Consider the following 10677-nt stretch of genomic DNA (forward strand, 5'->3'; position numbering starts at 1 on the left):
ATGTGAAGCTCTGATGGGGGCCAACTCAGTAGAGATCATGGATCTCATTTCCTCCCTCATTTGTTGGCAAATGACAGATGCTAAGGTACGCATCTGGTCTTCTAATAGGAAGGAGGGCCCACTGACTGGAGGAGGTGGTGGCATGGATGTGGAAGGTCCAGCTGAGCTGGAGGGTATATCAGGCAAATCCATGTGGCTAGGTGGAGGAGAGTGGTGGTCAGGCTCCTGAAGTGGGATCTCAGGCTCTAGGATTTGGGCTTTTCTCTTTGGTACCTTGACCCACGACCCATCTACTTTATGAAACTCCATTCTTCGCATTGTGCCCTCATTATAATAGTCGGTGTTTCTCAAGGGTTTTGCAGGCTCATTTGTTGGAATAGGAACTTTGAAGTGTTTGAATACTAGGGTAAATATCATGCCATAGGGTATACTAAACCTAGAATACCTATGACATAGAGCAATGTAGTTCAACATAAGTCTAGGGAGGTTTAGGGGAATCCCTAGTAGGATATGATGCATAATAACTAAGTCTCGCTCCGAAACAAAATCGAAGCGACCGGTTTTAGGAAACAAGACCCGGTTGACAATACTCAAAAGGAGTCTCATCTCAGCGTTTAGGTCTTGAGAGTTGACAACATCAAGAGGGCCGCAGTCCTCTCGTCCTAAAAGTAAATTTAGGGCTATTTCCCTTTGGGGATGTGAGGTTGGAGCCTCACCGTCCTTAGGGATTTGCAAAATAGTGGACAAGATGTCCTCATTAATTTCTACTAATATCCTCCGGACATATGCAGTGTACCCTAAGTCCCCTAAGGCCATATTGCTAAAAAGTTCTCTAACTAGACCGGGGTAGGTCGAGGTATTGAGGGTACAAAGGTGCTCCCACCCTTGGGCTCGGAGTCTCTCTCCAATAGAGAACCCCTCACTGTCTAAAAATGCAAAATCTATGTACCTACCGGTCGTCACTGTGCGATTTGCACAGGAAATGGTCGTGGTTGGCGGAGCAACCGGAGGAGACGGCGCGGAAGGTTCTTCCCTCCGTTCCTCACCGTCGGCCGCTACCCTAGGTCGCCTTCCACCGGTTCGTCTAGCCCTCTTTGGTGCCATGGATGCTAGGGTTTGTGATGGAGAGCAAATGGAGGCTAGGGTTTGAGGTGGAGAGCAAATGGAGGCTAGGGTTTTTTGTTTTGGTCGGGGATGAGAGAAGATAGCTCGGGTCGGCTCGAGCGGTTTCACTTATTTAAAAAAAAACCTCGTTCGGTCCCCGAGACGTCTCCGCGGACTAAGGCGAGACGTCTTGCCTGGGGGGACATCTCTGCGATTTGCCAGAGACGTCTCCGGCACTGAAAAATTTCAGACTGAATTCTATCTTTTCCCAAATTTTTGTTTAATCACCCTAATCAACATGATTTCTTTTGATAAACACAGAGTGAATTTGTTTGTGATCCTCCCCCTTAATAATACATCCTATAATAAATTGATAAAGATTTTTGAATTATTAATGTTGAAATGAGGAATGTTTGCCCAAATTTCGAATACCTATGAAATAGGCTCTGAAAATATATCCATGAAGAGTCCAAGGGAGGGTAACCATCCTCCGGAAAGTCAAACAGTTCGTCATTTAGCTTAGATGAATTCATGCTTTCACTTATGTTTACCTTGAGGTGGATTACTAGTTTGAGTGGCAAAGCAATGCAATACAAGTTTAATTTATTTGCTAGGATCATACAAGCTCAAGGCATTCCTTAAGAAGTTGAATCTATCTTTACAAAGGGGCTTTGTAAAGATATCGGCCAATTGATTTTCAGTACATACATATTCAATCATCACATCATTTTTCAGCACATGATCCCTAATAAAATGATGCCTAATCTCTATATGCTTTGACTTAGAGTGTTGGACAGGATTTTTTGTTAAATTAATTGCACTTGTATTATCACATTTAATTGGTATATTATTCATTTTGATACCGAAGTCTTCAAGTTGTTGCTTAATCCAAAGGACTTGGGCACAGCAGCTTCCAGCTGCAATGTACTCAGCCTCAGCTGTGGACAAGGCAACTGAATTTTGTTTCTTGCTAAACCAAGAAACCAAATTAGCACCCAAGAATTGACATGTGCCACTTGTGCTTTTTCTGTCGAGTTTGCACCCGGCAAAATCAGCATCGGAATAAGCAATTAAATTTATGTCAGATTGTTTAGAATACCATAAGCCAACATTAGATGTCCCTACTAGATATCTAAAAATTCTTTTAACAGCTTGCAGGTGTGATTCCTTAGGACATGCTTGGTATCTAGCACACATACAAACACTGAATAGTATATCTGGTCTACTAGCGGTAAGGTAAAGTAAAGAGTCTATCATACCTCTGTACAATTTGCAGTCTATACTTTTACCTTTTTCATCTTTGTCAAGCTTGCAACTTGAGCCCATGGGTGTGCTGATTTCCTTTGCATCCTTCATCTTGAATTTTTTCCAACATTTCCTTGATGTATTTGGACTGACTGATGAAGATGCCTTCCTCTGATTGTTTTATTTGTAGCCCAAGGAAGAAGTTGAGCTCACCCATCATGCTCATTTCAAATTCTCCCTGCATAAGCTTGGCAAACTCTTGACAAAGACTATCATTAGTAGCACCAAAAATTATATCATCCACATAAATTTGCACAAGCAATAAGTCATTTTCTTTTCTTTTAATGAAGAGGATTTTGTCTACATTTCCTCTCTTAAATTTATTTTCAATTAGAAAATTACTTAATCTTTCATACCATGCCCTAGGGGCTTGCTTAAGTCCATACAATGCTTTATGCAATTTATAGACATAATCTGGATGTAAGTGATTTTCAAAACCTGGAGGTTGTCCTACATAAACTTCCTCCATTATATAACCATTTAAAAAGGCACTTTTTACATCCATTTGATAGAGTTTAAAATCCATGAAGCATGCATATGCCAAAAGTAATCTAATAGCCTCTAATCTAGCAACAGGAGCAAAAGTTTCATCAAAGTCTATTTCTTCCTCCTGATTATATCCTTTGGCCACTAGCCTAGCTTTGTTTCTTATTACTATCCCATCTTCATCTAGTTTATTTCTATATACCCATTTGGTGCCTATGATTGAAACATTAGGGGGTCTTTTCATTAGAGTCCAAACTTCATTTCTTTCAAATTGGTTTAATTCCTCTTGCATAGCATTCATCCAATTATCATCTTTTTCAGCTTCTTCTAGTGATTTAGGCTCTATTTGTGAAACGAAAGCAAGATAATTACTAGTATTTCTTAGAGAGGATCTAGTTCTTATACCTTGTGAAGGATCACCAAGGATTAGATCCTTTGGATGACCATGTGCATACCTCCATTCCTTAGGAAGATCTTGATTTCTTGATGGAGGTTGATCTTCTTCATCTTGCTGATTTGTATCTTCTTTGATCTCATCCTCATGTTGTTTGTCTTGTATGGAGAATTCTTTCATTCGGTCTTCAAGTATACCTGCATCACCATCTTCTTCTTTTCTAGAAGAATCTCCATTAGCTTCATCAAAAACAACATGAATGGATTCTTCAACAACGAGAGTTCTCTTGTTGAAGACCATGTATGCTCTACTAGATGAGGAATAACCTAGAAAGATCCCCTCATCTGATTTAGCACTAAATTTACTTAGATTGTCCTTTCCATTGTTTAAAATAAAGCATCGACAACCGAAGACATGAAAATAACTTATATTTGGTTTCTTACTTTTTATCAACTCATAAGGTGTTTTCTTTAAGATGGATCTAACTAAAGCACGATTTAAAATATGACATGAAGTATTTATTGCTTCAGCCCAAAAATACTTTGGTAGATCCGATTCGCACAACATGGTACGAGCCATATCTGCTAGTGTGCGATTCTTCCTTTCTACCACCCCATTTTGTTGGGGTGTCCTAGTGCCGAGAAATTGTGATTGATACCATTTTCTTCACAGAATTTTTCAAAATACTGATTTTCAAACTCGGTACCCATGATCACTCCTAATTGCTTTTAGTTTTAAGATTGAGTTCATTCGAAACCCTATTATGAAACTTGATAAAAGCGGAAAGGACTCATCTTTGTGTGCAAGAAATGAAACCCATGTAAAACGTGAAAAATCATCAACAATTACAAGACCCCAAATTTCTTACCCCTAGACTAGCAGTTCTAGTGGGTCCAAACAAATCCATGTGAATTAGTTCTAAGGGTTTTGATGTTGAGACTATGTTCTTAGACTTGAAAGAACTTCTTGTTTGTTTCCCTAATTGACATGCAGCACAAATTTTATTCTTTTCAAAGTCTATTTTTGGTAGTCCTTTGACTAGATCCTTGTAATTAATTTAGAGATTAAATCCATGCTAGCATGCCCTAACCTACGATGCCATAACCAACTAGTCTCATTGACTTTGGGATTCATGGCTACAAGACATTGGCCATCCTTCATGGTGAGATCATCAAGATCTACCATGTAAACATTTTCCATGCCTATGTCCTGTGAGTATGATCTCATTGTCAATTGGACTACTAATTATGCATAGTGATGATTCAAATGAACACTTTAAAGCCCTTGTACAAAATTGACTTATACTTAATAAATTATGTTTTAGTCCATTAACTAACAATACATTATCAATAAATGAGGAGGGTGATATGGAGATTTTACCAACACCAATGATTCGGCCTTTTAGCATTGTCTCCAAATGTGACTACTCCTCCTTCTTTGATTCCAAGGTGACGAAGAGACTCTTGTCACCGGTCATATGCCTTGAGCAACCACTATCAAGATACCCACATCTCTTTTTATTCCAGGCTGCAAGGCATACCTGCAAAATGATCATGTGAAGCTCTTAGGTACCCAAGTTTTCTTGGGTCCTTCGTGGTTAGTGTAGTTGGTTCCCTTAGGCACCCATACTTTAGTTATGTTTTTAGCTTTACAAATATACTCTTGTTAGTTTGGATCTTTCCTTTGAATACCAAGAGTAGGCTTTATGTCCATTCTTTCCCACAATGAAAGCATGTAGATTTTTCAGTTTTTATATCTTTTGCTTTTACAAAGAAATTCTTTAGATACTTTGTTGCTTGTTAGTTTTATATCCTAATCCGGCTTTATTAAAAACAGCTCTTTGATTTGAAAGAATAAGATTTAATTTTCAGAGCTTTGTGTGAATTTTTCAAAAATTGGTTTGTACTTATGTACCCTCATTCTTAAGGTTCAACATTTTCTTTAACTAGTTCTTCCTTATCTTTTTTAAGAGATTCAACATTTTGTGCAAGTGAGGTATTATTATCGAATAGGATTTTACTTTTAGATTTAGTTCCTTAATTAGTGTTTTTGCCTTTCATTTTCAATGCTAAGTTTTGAATTTTTGATTTCTAGGTTAGTAGTGTTAATATTTTTAACGCTCTCCTTTTCAATTAATAGGTTTTCAATATCTTCCTTCAGTTTTTGATTGGAGATTTTTAATTCTTTATTCTTTGCTCCTAACATACTACAATCATCCATAAGTTCTTGAAAAGCTTCATATAATTCTTCTAAAGTAAAATTTATAGTTGGGTTTTGACATACCTCGTCGTCTTCGACGCCATGAAGCACAAATTGGCGGTCTCTTCCTTCTCTTCCTCGGAGGATGATGTGTCACTATCATCCCATGTTGCCTTCAATGCCTTCTTCTTCTTCTTTTCAAAATACTTCTTTTGTTGAGGGCATTCGGAACGAATGTGTCCCGGTCTCTTGCAATCATAGCATATGATTGGGTCTCTTTCTTTTTCTTTTTCTTTTTCCCAATCAATTTCTCCCTCCAAACTTTTCTTTGGGAAGGGGTTTCTTTTTTCTCATGAATTTTTTAAACTTCCTAACTATCAAACCTAAGTCCTCATCTTCGCTTCTTCTTCACTCTCACTACTTTCTTCTTCAACTACACTCGAAGTAGCCTTGAGTGCGATTGTCTTCTTCTTTGGCAACTCTTCTTCATGTGCTTCATTGTGAGCTCATGCGTCATCAATGAGCCCAATAGTTGTTTCTAGTCCCAAAGTGTTGAGGTCTTTGGCTTCTACGATCGCCGTGACCTTTGCTTCCCATGCTTTCGGCAAAGACCTGAGAATTTTACTTACAAGTTCCGGGTAGTATAAGATTTACCCAAACTCTTTAGACCATTAATTATATCGGTAAAGCGTGTAAACATGCATGTGATGGTTTCATTGGGTTCCCATCTTAACAACTCATACTTGTGAACTAGAATGTTCACTTTAGACTCTTTGACTTGATTTGTACCCTCGTGGGTAACTTCAAGCCTATCCCATATTTCCTTAGCGGAACTACATGTGGAGACTCTATTGAAACTCATTTACATCTAGAGAACAAAATAATGAGTTCATGGCTCTAGAGTTGAGTTGAGCCATCCTATCATCATTCTCATCCCACTCCTCCTCAGGTTTGGGAACTTGAATGCCATTAACCATGTGTGATGGTTCTTGTGGTCCCTTAAGTATAACCCTCCACAAGGCATAGTCTTGTGCTTGAATGAAAATCTCATTCTAGTCTCCAATAGGTATAATTTGTCCCATTGAAGAGTGGAGGTCTATTGGTTGCCTGCCCCTCAGCAGGAACATTGTTAAAGGGTGTTCCCATCTAGATCTTTAGCTAAGACGGTTAGGTCTTCAAGAATTATACAGAGCACCCGCTCTGATACCACTTGTTGCCCAGAGAATGGTCACCCAAGAGGGGGGTGAATTGGGTGTTTTAAAACTTTTTGCCTAATTAAAGAGTAAAACACGCAAATGTATGAACTAAAGTAAAGATAGAGGGATGAGAAGAGTCATCGCAAACACAAGGTTTTATAGTGGTTCGGAGCTTCCACTGCTCCTACATCCACTTCCCAAAGCACCTTTGGGAATTTCCACTATAATCCAAGATTACAGTCCGGTAGTTTTGCGAGTGCACTACCCAACTCGTTGTTTTACACCGAGCTAACAACGAACCCTAAAACTCCCAATTTAACCTAGGTTGGGGACGCCTTTCCCTTGTTCCAAATCCCTTGACTGGACAAACACAATATTGAAGGAGTTTTACAAACAGTTAGAAAGCCTAAATAAGCAAATATGACAATGATAAACAATAGAACCCGGAAGAATCCTTTTGCGTTGGAAGCGTGGGGAAATGGTGATTCTTCCGATGTGGATTGCGTAGGATTGAGTGTGAGCTTTGAATCCCGGACGGAAGAGAGTAGTTGAGCTTGAAATCACTTGGGGAAGCTTGAAAGCACTTGATTCTTCACCTTGAATGCACTAACTCCCTTGAACCTCTTTTTCTTCTTCTCTCTTGAATGATTTTGCTTTGGGTTGGTAAAGTTTATTGAGAAGCACTTAAAGAGCTCCCTTTTATAGCTCAAAAAGCAAATATAGCCGTTAGAGATAAAGTAAAGAGATTTGAATTCAAACCAAACCTGTAAAAGCTTGTCAGTCGCGTCCCCAGGCGCTCCGGGGACGTCTCTGCTTCAACGAGAGACGTCTCGGCTACAAGATTTACTTTTTACGTTGTCTGGGGACGACTCGGCTCTTTACGGGGACGACTCTGGAATTGTACCGTTTGAATCCTTGCCTTTCTGATTTGCTGAGAGGGTCGTCTCTGCACTTTACGGGGACGTCTCGGCTTGTTTGCACTTTTGAATGGGGACGACTCCGCTGCCTCGAAGACGACTCCGCTTCTTATCTCAGAAAAACATGTCTCTGGAATTCCCTGAGAGAGTCGACTCCGCTCTTTCAGGGGACGTCTCCGCTGCCTTATCACCGAAAAAGTCATTCTCTGAAAAACCCTGAGAGAGCCGTCTCCGCTATCTTGGGACGACTTGGGAAGTCTGCTTTTTACTTGCGGGGACGACTCCGCGTACGGTGGGGGACGTCTCGCGCATATCTCTTGAAAACTGCCTTTCTGCCGCCACTGAGAGAGTCGACTCCGCTACTGAGAGAGTCGACTCCGCTATCGCGGGGACGACTCGGCAGGTGCCAGGGACGTCTCCAGACGTGCCAGTTCTTCCTGTTTGTGCCAGAGACGTCTCTGAGACAACCCGGAGACGTCTCGGCTGTCCCTGAACTTTTTCTTTCATCTCAAAAATTCTTTAATAAGTCCTTAAAAATCATAGAACTTGCCTAGACATTTCTTACAATATTCCTAATAAAATACAATGAAATCCTCAATTAAATTGTTAAGATAAATGGAATTATACTCTAGTGTTTGTATTCATCAAAATCCATTAGGGGGTCAACAATTGGTTATGATGCATACCAATGACTTAAACAAAACATCAAAAACCTCTATCACATAATTGACTAACGCTAAGTAAATTATACTTAAGACCATCTACAAAACCGAACATTATCAACAATGGTTGAAGGTGTGATTTGGTATTTTACCGATACCAATGATGTGACCTTGGTTATTGTCTCCAAAAGTCACCACACCTTCTTTCTTAGATTCTAGGGTGAAGAATTGCTCCTTGTCATCCGTCATGTATCTTGAGCAGCCACTATCCAAGTACCAACGATGTTTATTGAGCTTGGCCGCAAGACACTCCTATTCACAAAGAAATCAAGCAACCGTAGGTACCCAAGTTCTCTTGGATCCTTCATGATTAGTTAATATGGTTCCTTTTGGAATCCAAACTCTTGTTAATTTTATTTTAGTTTCTATTTTTTGTAGTTACATACATTAACTTTATGTCCTACTCTACCACAGCAAAAGCAAGTTATATTTTTGGATTTGCTTTCTCCGGCTTTCACAAAGAAGTTTTTGAGTAATTTTTGCTTATTCTTTGGTTTGTACCCTAGGCCGGCTTTGTTAAACACAGCTCTTTGATTATTTAGTATCATTTGTAGTTTTTCTAAACTATAGGTAATTCTTTCAACTATAGGCTTGTATTGTTTCAACTTCTTTAGTTAATTTCAAATTTTCTTCATTCAATAATTTAACATTATTAATTGAATTATCTTTAAAGTCTGATTACTGTTTTTAAGTTCAGAAATTTTCTTAGTTAATCTTTCTTGATCTTTAATTAAAGTTTCAGTTTTTTGAGTTAGTAATTGGTTGCTTGTTTTAAGTTGTAAATTTTTTTTGATAATAGTGTCCTTATCCTTAATCAATTTATCAGTTTTATGAATGTAAGATTGATTATATAGCTTCAATTCTTTGTTTTTAAAGGTTATTGTCCTATATTCATCCATTAGCTCATTAAAAGCATCATACAATTCTTCAAATGTGAAATCCAAATGAGTTCAGACATTACCTCATTTTCGTTGGCCATAAAGTAGAAATTGGCCTTTTCCTCTTGTTCCTCTTCCGATGATGATGAAGACTTATCGGAGTCAGTCCAAGTGGTGAGAAGGGCTTTCTTCTTCTTGTGCTTGTTGACTTCTTTAGCAAGGGGCATCGGCTCTGAAATGATTCGGCTTCTTGCATTCGTAATATCCAATTCCCTCACTTTTCTTTTCTTTACCTTTTCCTTATGGAAGGAACTCGAGAAAAAATCTCTTCTTGTGAAAGGACTTCTTTCTATTGATGAATCTTCTAAATTTTCGCACAAGAAGAGCCTCTTCTTCATCTTCCTCATTGTCTTCTTCTTCACTACTGCTACTGCAAGAAAGATCTTTGTTAGAAGAAGTAGACTTGAGGGCAATTACCTTTTTCTTGGAAGGATTCTTCTTCGCTGTGTTGTTTCATTGCGAGCTCATGCATCATTAGAGATCCAAGAAGCTCCTCGAGTGGCAGCGTGTCAAATCTTTTGCTTCTTGGATTGCTGTGACTTAGGCCTCCCATGATCTTGGTAAAGAGCGAAGAATCTTCCTGACAAGATCACTGTTAGTATAACTTTTGCCAAGGCTTTTAAACCGTTGACAATATCAGTAAATCTAATGAACATACAAGTGATGGTTTCATTAGATTCCATTTAAATAGTTCATATTTATGAACTAGCATATTGATTTTAAATTCTTTGACTTGATTTGTGCCTCGTGGGTCACTTCAAGTCTATCCCATATTTTTTTTGTAGAAATACAAGTAGAGATTCTATTGAATTCATTTGGGTCTAAGGCACAATATAGTACGTTCATTGCCTTAGCATTAAGTTGAGCTTTTCTTCTATCAAATTCATTCCCAATCTTTTCAAGCTTGGGAATGGACACGTTTTCTACCGTGTGTGTTGGAATGTGTGGTCCATTTACTATGATGCTCCATACATCATAGTCTTGGGCTTGGATGAAGATTCTCATCCTAGCCTTCCAATAAGTATAATTTGTACCATTGAATAATGGTGGCCTATTGGTGGATTGTCCTTCACTAAGGAAAAATCCAAATGGGGTTGTCATCTTAATCTTTTACTCTTTTTACAGATTGGAACACTAATCGATATGAGAGCACCTGCTCTGATACCACTTGTTGCCCAAGGAGACAACCCAAGAGGGGGGAATTGGATTTTGATTAAATATTAACTAATTAAAAATTATGTGAATGATTAACTAAATCTATTGCAAGTGAATTAGTTAGATCACTAGATGCAATGAGTGAAGAGAGAGAAAGAGACAAGGACCAATACAAACACAGATAGATTTATAGTGGTTCGGAGCCAACTCTTACTCCTACGTCCACTTTCCAAGCCGTACTTGGGAGTTCACTATAATCAC

Source organism: Phoenix dactylifera, unplaced genomic scaffold (assembly GCF_009389715.1).
Source record: "Phoenix dactylifera cultivar Barhee BC4 unplaced genomic scaffold, palm_55x_up_171113_PBpolish2nd_filt_p 000783F, whole genome shotgun sequence".
In the NCBI taxonomy this organism is placed as follows: Eukaryota; Viridiplantae; Streptophyta; class Magnoliopsida; order Arecales; family Arecaceae; genus Phoenix; species Phoenix dactylifera.